Genomic DNA, 13322 nt, shown 5'->3' on the forward strand with positions numbered 1-13322 from the left:
GTTTATGATAAAAACTCTCCAGAAAGTGGGCATAGAGGGAACCTACCTCAACATAATAAAGGCCATGTACGCCAAACCCACAGCAAACATCATTCTCAATGGTGAAAAACTGACAGCATTTTCTCTAAGATCAGGAATACGACAAGGATGTCCACCATCACCGCTATCATTCAACATAGTTTTGGAAGTCATACCCACAGCAATTGGAGAAGAAAAAGAAATAAAAGGAATACAAATTGGAAAAGAAGAAGTAAAACTGTCACTGTTTGAAGATGACATGATACTATACATAGAGAACTGTAAAGATGCCACCAGAAAACTACTGGAGCTCATCAATGAATTTGGTAAAGTTGCAGGATACAAAATTAATGCACAGAAATCTCTGGCATTCCTATACACTAAGGATGAAAAATCTGAAAGAGAAATTAAGGAAACCTTCCCATTTACCATTGCAGCAAAGAGAATAAAATACCTAGGAATAAACCTACCTAGGGAGACATAAGACCTGTATGCAGAAAACTATAAGACATTGATGAATGAAATTAAAGATGATACCAGCAAATGGAGAAGTATACCATGTTCTTGGATTGGAAGAATCAATATTGTGCCAATGACTATACGACCCAAAGCAATCTACAGATTCAATACAATCACTGTCAAATTACCAATGGCATTTTTTACGGAACTAGAACAAAAAATCTTAAAATTTTTATGAAGATACAAAAGACCCCAAATAGCCAAAGCAGTCTTGAGGGATAAAAATGGAACTGGAGGAATCAGACTCCCTGACTTCAGACTATACTACAAAGCTACAGTAATCAAGACAATATTGTACTGGCACTAAAACAGAAACATAGATCAATGGAACAAGGTAGAAAGTCCAGAGATAAACCCACACACCTATGGTCAACTAATCTATGACAAAGGAGGCAAGAATATACAATGGAGAAAAGGCAGCCTCTTCAATAAGTGGTGCTGGGAAAAGTGGACAGCTACATATAAAGGAATGAAATTAGAACACTCCCTAACACCATACACAAAAATAAACTCAAAATGGATTAGGGACCTAAATGTAAGACTGGGCACTATAAAATTCTTAGAGGAAAACATGGAAGAACACTCTTTGACATAAGTCACAGCAAGATCTTTTTTGATACACCTCCTAGAGTAATGGAAATAAAAACAAAAATAAATGAGGGCTTCCCTGGTGGTGTAGTGGTTGAGAGTCCGCCTGCTGATGCAGGGGACACGGGTTCGTGCCCCGGTCCAGGAAAATCCCACATGCCGCGGAGCGGCTAGGCCCGTGAGCCATGCCCGCTGAGCCTGCGCGTCCGGAGCCTGTGCTCCGCAACGGGAGAGGCCACAACAGTGAGAGGCCCATGTACTGCAAAAAAAAAAAAAAAGTAAATGAGACCTAATGAAACTTCAAAGCTTTTGCGCGGCAAAGGAAACCATAAACAAGACGAAAAGACAACCCTCAGAATGGGAGAAAATATTTGCAAACGAATCAATGGACAAAGGATTAATCTCCAAAATATGGAAACAACTCATGCAGCTCAATATTAAAAAAACAAACAACCCAATCAAAAAATGGGCAGAAGGCCTAAATAGATATTTCTCCAGAGAACACATACAAATGGCCAAAAAGCATGTGAAAAGCTGCTCAACATCACTAATTATTAGAGAAATGCAAATCAAAACTACAGTGACATATCACCTGACACCAGTTAGAGTGGGCATCATTAGAAAATGTACATACAACCAACGCTGGAGAGGGTGTGGAGAAAAGGGAACCCTCTTGCACTGTTCGTGGGAATGTAAATTGTTACAGCCACTATGGAGAACAGTATGGAGGTTCCTTAAAAAATAAAAAATAGAATTACCGTATGATCCAGCAATCCCACTACTCGGCTTATACCCAGAGAAACCCATAATTCAAAAAGACACTTGCACCCCAATGTTCATTACAGCACTCTTTAGAATAGCCCGGTTATGGAAGCAACCTAAATGCCCATCGACCGAGGTATGGATAAAGAAGATGTGGTACATATATACAATGGAATATTACTCAGCCATAAAAAGGAATGATATTGGGTCAATTGTTGAGATGTGGATCGATCTAGAGACTGTCATACAGAGTGAAGTAAGTTCAAAAGAGAAAAAGAAATATCGTATATTAACGCATATATGTGGAACCTAGAATATTACTCAGCCATAAAAAGGAATGATATTGGGTCAATTGTTGAGACGTGGATGGATCTAGATACTGTAATACAGACTGAAGTAAGTTAGAAAGAGAAAAAGAAATATCATATATTAACTCATATATGTGGAACCTAGAAAAATGGTACAGATGAACTGGTTTGCAGGGCAGAAATTGAGACACAGATGTAGAGAACAAACGTATGGACACCAAGGGGGGAAAGCCGCAGTGGGGTGGTGGTGGTGGTGGTGGTGTGATGAATTGGGCGATTGGGATTGACATGTATACAGTGATGTGTATAAAATTGATGACTAATAAGAATCTGCTGTATAAAAAAACAAATAAAATTAAATTAAAAAAAACAAAAACCCCAAAAACGATGAAATAAGTAAAATTTTAAAATTTTTGTAATTATTAAAATAAAAACAAATAATAAAATAAAAAAAGAAGAGAGCAACCAAACCAATAAACAAATCCAGCAATGATAACAAGCACTAAAAACTATACTAAGGTAAACATAAATTTCAGAAACTAGTCAGTCGCAGACAGCAAACCCACAGTCTACAGTTGCTCCCAAAATCCTCTGCCTCAATTTTGGGTTGATTCTTTTTCTATTCAGGTATTCCTCAGATGCAGGGTACCTCAAGTTGATTGTGGGATTTAATCCACTGCTCCTAAGGCTGCATGGAGAAATTTCCCTTTTCTTTGTTCACACAGCTCCTGGGGTTCAGCTTTGGTTATGGCCACACCTCTGTGTGTAGGTTGCTCTCAGGCTTCCATTCCTTTTGGGAAGTCTGAGGTCTTCTGCCAGCGTTCAGTAGGTGTTCTGTAGGAGTTGTTCCACATGTAGATGTATTTTTGATGTATTTGTGGGAAGGAAGGTGATCCCCACCTCTTACTCCTCCACCATCTTAAAGGTTCCCCTATCTGTCCTTTTAAAAAGAAAAAATAAAGAAGTACCCAAACTACCAAAAGATTTTTAAATTTTGTTGTTAAATACTATGACTCTGGGAAAGAAAGGAAAAAAACAAATGCCAATGAATGAATGAATGAATGTTCTGTGAATCAAGACCGCTCTCATAAGAAGTGACATCATATTTTCCCTTGCAAGTATAACAGAAGGACAGACAAGGAATTACTCGAAGTTTTCCAGGTCCAGTTGGCTTTACCTGTGGATTAAAAGGACTGGATTGCAGAAGAACGCTCTTTTGATACTCTAAGGCATACTTTCATCCACTTTTTTTTTTAATTTGCCTTAATGTAATTTATTTATTTATTTAATATATTTATTTATTTATGGCTGAGTTAGGTCTTTGTTGCTGCACATGGGCTTTCTCTAGTTGCGGCGAGCAGGGGCTACTCTTCATTGTGGTGCATGGGCTTCTCACTGTGGTGGCTTCTCTTGTTGCGGAGCACAGGCTCTAGTCATGTGGGCTTCAGTAGTTGTGGCTCGCGGGCTCTAGAACACAGGCTCAGTAGTTGTGGCACACGGGCCTTGTTGCTCTGTGGCATGGTGGGATCCTCCCGGACCAGGGCTCAAACCCATGTCCCCTACACCGGCAGACGGATTCTCAAGCACTGCGCCACCAGGGAAGCCCCTCATCCACTTTCTTAAGTCTTCTCTTACCAAAGAGAAGTAAAATGACAGCACATTTGGATTTGAAAAAGTGTTCATTGCTAGAACACTCAGCCACCAACACTCTGGGATCAGTTGGGATGGAACGGGGCCAAAAAACCCCCAAACCTTCAGCCAGATCATTTAAAACATACCTGTTTGAAATCTCTTTGCTTTGTGTCTTTTCTTGATGACTTCTCCAGACATCCGCTTTTATTTCCCTACAAGTTATTTCAAAAGATAATGAAAGGTGGGTAAAAGGATTTTTCAGGCTCTATGGGAAAAAGAAAGTATAGGTTATTTTTGTCTTTGCTTTGATCATTCTTTCCATGACTCTCTAGTTGGCTTCATAAACTGTTACTGAGATCAAAACAATAATTCCTATTATCACTCTGAATGGTGTCTGTCTGAGTAAATGTGCAGAAGTTTCTTTTCATTGGCCTGCTCAGAGCAGAGTTCTTAGAAATATACAGCATAGAACTCCTATAACTCTATTCATTAAAAACTGATTCGTCACTGACAAGGTTTCCTTGGACTCTCAGCAGATATAACAGCTTTGAAATGAGACTCAAGTGTCATTTCATCTTATGTGTTATCCTTAATAATCTCATTTTTTCTACTTTTGTTGTCTCCAGTTCTGCCCAGCTGGAGACAATATTGTCCTTCTCATGCTGGACCAGTCTGACCCCAGTTCCCTAGCAGATCATGACCAGGTCAGGAAGTTAAAGCAGTTTTGTTAGCACCACCTGTAGATAGAACCTAGAACTATTCTTCCTGGTTTATAATTGACTGCAGGAAGCTCTTGAATTGGAGCCCATTTTGTTGCAGGATTTTTTCCCCCTTTTACTCACCATATTAATTCGGATTGTGAATTTGCTCTGCTTTCCTTGCTGGACTGGATATACTCCCTGAGCTGGAGCTCACTTGGTTATGACTCCAACTCCCTATTTGGCTTGCACCAAGCCTCTTTCCTGTGGACTCTAGCTCCTGGCAAGAGCCTTGCTGTGAAGAGAGTTATAATCAACATCAGATGGATTCCTGATGCTGTTCTCTGCCCAACTGAGAGGGGCCCTTAGTTACTCAGTCTTGAGGCTGCCATGTCCTTTGGCTTATGGGCTTTTGATTTCCTGGCTACTCCAGAAGCTAGGTGCTCAAGACTCATTGGTATCCTCATGCCCAGTTTTTAACAGTCTCACCTTCTCTGCCTTTCCTGGTTATACATGTTGCTAAGGTACTAGCATGCATCATGTCTCAGTCTGCCTAATTTTTTTTTGATTGAAGTATAGTTGATTTACAGTGTTGTGTAGGTTCTGGTATACAGCAAAATAATTCAGTTATACATATATATATATATATATATATATACATTCTTTTTCATTATGGTTTATTACAGGATATCGAATATAGTTCCCTGTGCTATGCAAGAGGACCTTGTTGTTTATCCATTCTATATATAATAGTTTGCATCTGCTCTTCCCAAACTCTCAATCCAACCTTCCCCCAACCCCCTCCCCCTTGGCAACCACAAGTCTGTCCTCTATGTCTGTGAGTCTGTTTCTGTTTCGTAGATAAGTTCATTCCTGTCATACTTCAGATTCCACATGTAGGTGATATCTTATGGTATTTGTCTGTCTCTTTCTAACTTATTTCACTTAGTATGATAATCTCTAGATCCATCCATGTTGTTGCAAATGGCATTATTTCATTCTTTTTTATGGCTGAGTAATATTCCATTGAATATATATACTACATCTCCTTTATCCATTCATCTGTTGATGGACATTTAGGTTGTTTCCATGTCTTGGCTATGGTAAATAGTGCTGCTATGAACATAGGGGTGCGTGTATCTTTTCAAATTATGGTTTGTCCAGATATGTGCCCAGGAGTGGGATTGCTGGATCATACGGCAACTCTATTTTTAGTTTTTTGAGGAACCTCCATAGTGTTTTCCATAGTGGCTGCACCAATTTACATTCTCACCAAAAGTGTAGGAGGGTTCCCTTTTCTCCACACCCTCTCCAGCATTTATTATCTGCAGATTTTTAATGCTGGCCATTCTGACCAGGGTGAGGTGGTACCTCATTAGTGTTTTGATTTGCATTTCTCTAATAATTAGCAATATTGAGCATCTTTTCATATGCCTATTGGCCATCTGTATGTCTTCTTTGGAGAAATGTCTATTTATGTCTTCTGCCCTTTTTTTGACTGGGTTTTTTATTTTCTTGATATTGAGCTGTATGAGCTGTTTGTACATTTTGGAAATTAAGCCCTTGTTGTTAACATTATTTACAAATATTTTCTCCCAGTCTGTATGTTGTCTTTTTGTTTTGTTTATGGTTTCCTTTGCTGTGCAAAAGCTTATAAGTTTGATTAGGCCCCATTTGTTTATTTTTGCTTTTATTTCTATTGCCTTGGTAGACTGACCTAAGAAAACATTGATACAATTTATGTCAGAGTATGTTTTGCCTATGTTTTCTTCTAGGAGTTTTATGGTTTCATGTCTTATATTTAAAACTTTAAGCAATCTTGAGTTTATTTTTGTGTATGGTGTGAGGGTGTGTTCTAACTTCATTGATTTACATACGGCAGTCCAACTTTCCCAATACCACTTGCTGAAGTCAGTCTGCCTAATTTATTATACTATGGTATTTATCCCTATATGTACACATGAATGCATTTGTTTTCATTATTTTAAGCTAAACTCACTAAAGATTAAGGCATTGTATCTCCAACTTTCCCTAGAATTCTCAGATGCTGATGTAGAAGAAAGAACTTTTAAAGTCCTTTGATGCCCTTGAAGCCACTACTCAATTGACCCTAGAGCATTGTACTTACTATTTGTAACCTGTCCATCCACTTCAGATCTATGACATACCTGAATGACACTTCATTTATCTACCTGAGCCTAATAGAAATCACTGCTCATAATTCCATTACTTGTTAGTTATTGGACTCTCCAGAACTTCAGAAGGCATTCCTTCACCTAACAATCCAATTTATGCCTAAAATTGCTTTAAATTTAGCTTTTGACACAGTTTAGCATAAAACATGATGCTGATATCTAAATAATGTGGTTTTATTTTATAGTCTCTGGCAGCTGAAAGATATCAAAGCTGTTACTCTGACACTGGAGTTTTATTCCCCACACCACGACCTTAGTAGTATTGAGTTTCTTCCTGTCTACTAAAAACATTTTTCTATCAACACAACTTTTTAGTTCTCCTTTTCCTCCTAGAAATCTTTTCCTTCCTGGCATCTTTCCCAGATCATTTCTGCAACCCTATTCAGAAAACTTCATTTTATTTTATTTATTTTTAAAAATATTTATTTATTTATTTGGCTGCTCTGGGTCTTAGTTGCAGCATGAGGGATCTTTTAGTTGAGCCATGTGGGATCTAGTTCCCTGACCAGGGATCGAACCTGGGCCCCCTGCATTGGGAGTACAGAGTCTTAACCACTGGATCGCCCGGGAAGTCCCCAGAAAATTTCATTTTAAGCATTCATTGCTGAGACATTTTTCTTCAGAACACAAAATTGATAATAATCTCAGTCAAAACATAATTATGGGGCTTCCTTGTTGGCACAGTGGTTGAGAGTCCGCCTGCCGATGCAGGGGACGCGGGTTCGTACCCCGGTCCTGGAAAATCCCACATGCCACGGAGCGGCTGGGCCCGTGAGCCATGGCCGCTGAGCCTGCGCGTCCGGAGCCTGTGCTCCGCGACAGGAGAGGCCACAACATTGAGAGGCCCGCGTACGGCAAAAGAAAACCAAAAAACGTAATTATGGCACATCTGCACTGGAAGAGTTTCGCTGGTGTCCCTGCTTCCTATGTTCAGTGAATTGCAAACTTCTGTGGTTCCACCAATAAATGGGCAGGCAAGGCAACATGTACATTTTTGTCTTAGTCACTAAGAACTCCTGTCAATATCGTTTTAAAATACGTCTGGCTTTTGTCTTCTCAGCTACTAACCTGTTAATCTGGTATGTATTACTAATTTTCAATTTATGAGTATAGTAGTCCCCTCTTATCTGAGGGGGATACATTCCAAGACCCTCAGTGGATGCCTGAAACTTTGGATAGTTCTGAACCCTATATACAGTTGATCCTTGAACAACAGGGGTTAGGGCTGCTGGCTCTCAAGCAGTAAAAAATCCAAGTATTAGAGTCTACCCTCCATATCCACAGTTTCTCCGTATCTGAAGTTTCTCCATATTTTTACTTCCTCTGTATCCATGGTTTCTCTGTATCAGAGGTTCTGAACCTGTGGATTGAAACAACCTCAGATTGTGTAGTACTACTGTATGATCTACTACTGAAAAAAAAATCATGTATAAGTGGACCATGCAGTTCAAACTCCTGTTAAGGGGTCAGCTATATGCTATGTTTTTTCCTATACATACATACCTAAGATAAAACTCAATTTATAAATTAAGCACAATGAGATTAACAACAATAACTAATAATAAAATAAAACAATTGTAACAATATACAGTAGTAAAAGGTTTGTGAATTTAGTATCTCTCTTTAATGCCTTTTGCGTCTTAACTAAGCACATGTCACACACTGGCTGTAACTTTTGGAGTTTGCAAAACAAACAGAAATTTCTTTTTCCTTCTTCACAATTTCATGGATAGAAGATTCGTTCTTACCATAGATCTTAGCAACCTCAGCATACATTTTTTCCCCCTTTCCTTATTGAGAACTTTCACCTTTTCCCTTAAAGGAAGCACTCTTTTGGTATATCCAAATCACCACCCTTGTGCTTTGGGGCCATCATTAAGTAAAATAAGGGTGACTGGAGCACAAGCACTGTGATACTGTAACAGTCATTCTGATAACTGAAATGGCTACTAAGTGACTAATGGGCAGGATGCTCTGGACAGTGGGATGATTCGAGTCCTGGAAGGGAAGTTGCGAGATTTCATCACACTACTCAGAAAGGTGCGTGATTTAAAACTTTGTTTATTTCTGGAATTTTTCCATTTAATATTTTCAGACCACAGTTGACCATGGGTTACTGAAACCGGGGAAGTGAAACTGTAGATAAGAGACAGCTAGTGTATCCCTTTCTATTTTCCTTAGGGATGTTAGACATCCTATCCAACATGGTCCACAGCTGTTTCCCTGGGAATGTTTAGTCACCATCATCCTGGGATTCCCTTTATCTCTCTTTTAAATTGAATTCCCTGTTTGCTTCATCCTTGTCTTCCTCTTTCTTTATTGATTCTTTCTTTTTGATGACCTACGTTCTCTGTTAGTTGCCTGAGAAAGGTTGTGCAGGAGGATGTCAGTCAGGGTTCAACCAGAAAAAACAGAACCAATAGGAAAGATACAGTAAGGGCTTTATTTCGAGGAACTGGCTTAAGTGATTGTGGGAGCTGGTTTGGCAAGTCTAAAATCCATAGGTCAGGCTGTGAGGAAAGGCAGGCCTGAAGTCTCAGACACAGGCTGTAACTGCAGTCCATAGGAGAAATTCTTTTCTTCTTCCAGAAAACCTCAGATCTGCAATTAAAGCCTTTCAACTGATTGAATCAGGCCCATCCAGTATATCTAGACTAATCTCTTTTACTTATGGTTGGCTGATTATAGACATCTATTTTCCCTATTCTTTCTTGAGATCCTAAAAGTTGCTTAAAGGCTATAAGAGGACTTCCCTGGTGGCACAGTGGTTAAGAATCCACCTGCCAATGCAGGGGACCACAGGTTCGAGCCCTGGTCCAGGAAGATACCACATACTGTGGAGCAACTAAGCCTGTGTGCCACAACTACTGAGCCTGTGCTCTGGATACTGCGAGCCACAACTACTGAGCCCATGTGCTGCAACTACTGAAGCCCGTGCCCCTAGAGCCCGTGCTCCGCAGCAAGAGTAGCCACTGCAATGAGAAGCCCTTGCACCGCAACAAAGAGTAGGCCCCACTCACCGCAACTAGAGAAAGCCCGCATGCAGCAATGAAGACCCAATGCAGCCAAAAATAAAAATAAATAAGTAAATAAATTAAAAAAAAAAGGCTATAAGAAAAGCTTGCTAAACCATCCTTATTCAATGAGAGTTTACCTCAGGTCACTTAGATATGGTATCTCTTCTTAGAGAATGTTATGAATTTTTATTTTTGGTTCCTCTTTTCCCAGCCTCAGTTTGAAATACTGTGCTTCCATAAACACGTCCCACCCTTTCTAGAGATAATAAATGGATATAATTGATTGTTACTGCTTTTCTTATTTATGTTTTATTTCTTGCCTGGATTTGGATCTCCTCAGTAAGAAGAAAAGATCTCTTGAATATGGAACTTTTCCAGAAGTCTATTTTCATCTATTGTGTTTTAATTCTCATTACTTTCAGTCTCATATTTTGACCTTTTTCTGATCTTGCCTAAGCTTCTGAGAGTTTCTCTTTATAGCTATCCAGTTAATATAAGCCATATATAAATTTGAACTTCTAGTATGAAAATTCTAAGAATATGGACATTCTGTTCTTTAATCATTAGAAAGAAAATTATAAAGTTTAGCATCCAGTTTCCTACTACTAAGACAAATTCCACCCTAAACAGCATGGGAAATATGCATTCTAGCTTCATTTACATTAGCAATGAATTTTAATTCATAACCAGTTGGCTTTAGAAGTACTACCATTCCCTTTCCACATCCTTATCTATAGCTTCAGCCTCCAACCAAGTCCCTGAGACATATGGTTTTGTATTTCTTGGAAGGTTTACAGGAATTCGTTACTACATTCAAAATCCCTTGAGTCCAGCTGCAATGTGGGGTAATTACTCCTATGTGGAGAAGAGTCAAACTGCATGAGAACGTGCTTCTCCAATAATTTCTAATCCAAATATTCAAAGCAACAACACACATCCTTGCTTAGATTTTAGAATTGTAGGGTGGAAGCTCAGTTGAGTGGTGGGCATAATGATACTTTGGACAGTAAGCATTGGGAGTATATGGGCTTTATTAAGCAGTGAACCCTTGGTAAGGATTTAAAAATATTTCTACACCAGAAAAGGGCTTCTCAGCATCACTGCTACTTCCCAATAGTAGTTTTGTCAACAGGCAACTAGATCAATCAAAATGAAATATTCACAGTCAGTCAGTGGGTGAGGCAATATTGCTTATTGTCAAACTATTTTTATGCTATGAAATCCATTTTACAAACAACCTTATTCGGAATTCCAATATATAAAACAGTTAAGGAAAGAACAGCTCAAGGTGAGGAATATGAGATGCACAGAGAGAAGTGAGTTTAGCTTTCTCTTCATATCACAGTGACCAGCAAAGCACATCTGTAAAAACCCAGAGCTCTGCAGATCGTGCTAGGAGAACCTTAAATCTATATTATTTCCAAGAATATTTTGGTTATTTGCTGAATAATATATTGCTTATTTTTGCTGTGTAAGATGTAGCCAGTAAGCAGCAGTCTGCGAGCCAACTTTTTGAAGGACTCATTGTACATAGCCTTAAAATAAACATCCAGGGGAAGAAATTGCCTTGGAAAATAAAATATTTGAGCCTGGAGAGAATCTGAGATAAAAACATAAGAAGGAAAAACACTGGGAGCACAAATGAGTATAATCATAAGCAAATATTTTAAAACATGCTAAATAGAGCACACCTGATCTTGTTTGATCCAGGAAACTAAATAGAACTAATCTTGGTAAGTAAGTAGATAGAAAATGCTTAGGTTCCTAAGAGCTATCTACATACCAAATAGTTCTGGAGTAAAGATGTAGTTGCGCTTACCAGGAATCTACTAAACATAATGTTCTGCTCACCAGCACTTTGGCACAGTTGTTTTGCTTGCTGAGAGCCCAGGTATAACTGAGACACACCAGGATCCTAAAGTGCTTTATGAGTCACTGAGATAAGATTACACTACATCCAGCAGAGGTATAATTATATGATAATGATATAGTATAATGTATTATAATAATAAATATATAATGTAATTATGTATTATTGCTGGATATCTGTTGGAAAACTTATATGGCATGTCAGAAGCTAACTTTCCAGCAACCAGCCTATCTGTAAGGCCTGGATATTGCGTTAGTTGACTATGTCGTGTAAGAGGAGTTCCTATGTACAAGTGCTGAAAACAGCTAAAGTCATTGAGGGGACCAGAAACAAAGATATGAAACAGGAATGTTTTGAGGACCTTAAAGGTTGAAAGGTTTGTCAGAGAAAAGTAGAAGCGGGCATTAATTACAAGATGAATAAGTTCTGGGGATCTAATGTACAGCATGGTGACTGCAGTTAACAATACTGTATTGTATACTTAACATTTGCTAAAAGAATGTGTCTTAAATGTTCTCACCACATACACACACAGAATGGTAACTATGTGATGTGAAGGATGTATCTAACTTATTGTGGTAATCTTCTCACAATATATATGTATATCAAATCATCACATTGCACACCTTGAATTTACACAAAGTTATTTGTCAATTATATCTCAATAAAGCTGAAAAAAGTAAAGATCAAATTAAAAAAGGAAGAATCTTCTCTTGCTCATATAGGCTTAAATTCACTTTGTTTTTCAACTGGTGTATTTATAAGGCATTTGTCTTCCAGAAGTAGATTTGTGTTTCAGTGACAATGGCAATAATGCTTCCTTTGTAGAACCTATCTGTGTGGCCTTGGCCAAATCAGACTGGGTAAAGCACAGAGCACCCATCTGCTTCTTCTGATTGCTGCCTCAGTTCGGTGGCTGTGCCACATGGGTGGCATTCAGAAATAAGAGTTGTATGTCCGTAGAGTAATGAGCCGGTCCTGGTGATTTTAAAGGCTGAAGGTTTTGATTCTGCAACCAAATGAATACTATCATAGATGCTTAGCCTGTCCTGACTAGGTTTCCTTCCTTCCATTAATTAACATATGTAGTTTTTTATAGGCACTTACTTAGGCACTGTATAGCTGTTATAGGGCATATAAAGTTTAATCCAATACGGCTCTCCCCTCTAAGGATCTTGTTATGGTTATTCTTATATCTTCCCTTCTGCCCATCTCTAAAAATTTCTCACTTTTCTTCTTGGAACACTGCACTAGGATTAGATTTGCTTCCAGGGACTGTCCATGGCTTCGAAAAATGAATCTCTTGCTTGCCAGGATCTCTGTACAGACTCTGCCGAGTCAAATTCAGTGCCAGAGAGAATGTGTGCTTTGTTTGATCAGCACTGATTTCTGAACTGGGCCCTGGAAAAAGAAAACATGGATTTTGTCACTATCTATGGAGCCAGAGAAAAGGGTCCTGATTGCAGTCTGTCCTGATTACAGCTGTGCTGCTACCAAGTGTGGCACTCAGAATGTCTACTGTGGTCTCATGGCAACCAAACTCAGCTTCTGCATGCAGCAAATGTGAGGGCCTGTTAAATAGATGAGCTGTACAACTTGTAAAGTATCCAATTCTTGACTTGGAAGTGACTTTGTCTTTGATAACTTCTCCTTCCTCAAGAAAATCGTCTCCTACTACCCATCCAGAATGTCAAGTTCCTCCCGATCCCCATGAT

The sequence above is a fragment of the Pseudorca crassidens genome, chromosome 6, assembly GCF_039906515.1.
Source record: "Pseudorca crassidens isolate mPseCra1 chromosome 6, mPseCra1.hap1, whole genome shotgun sequence".
NCBI classification, from domain to species: Eukaryota; Metazoa; Chordata; class Mammalia; order Artiodactyla; family Delphinidae; genus Pseudorca; species Pseudorca crassidens.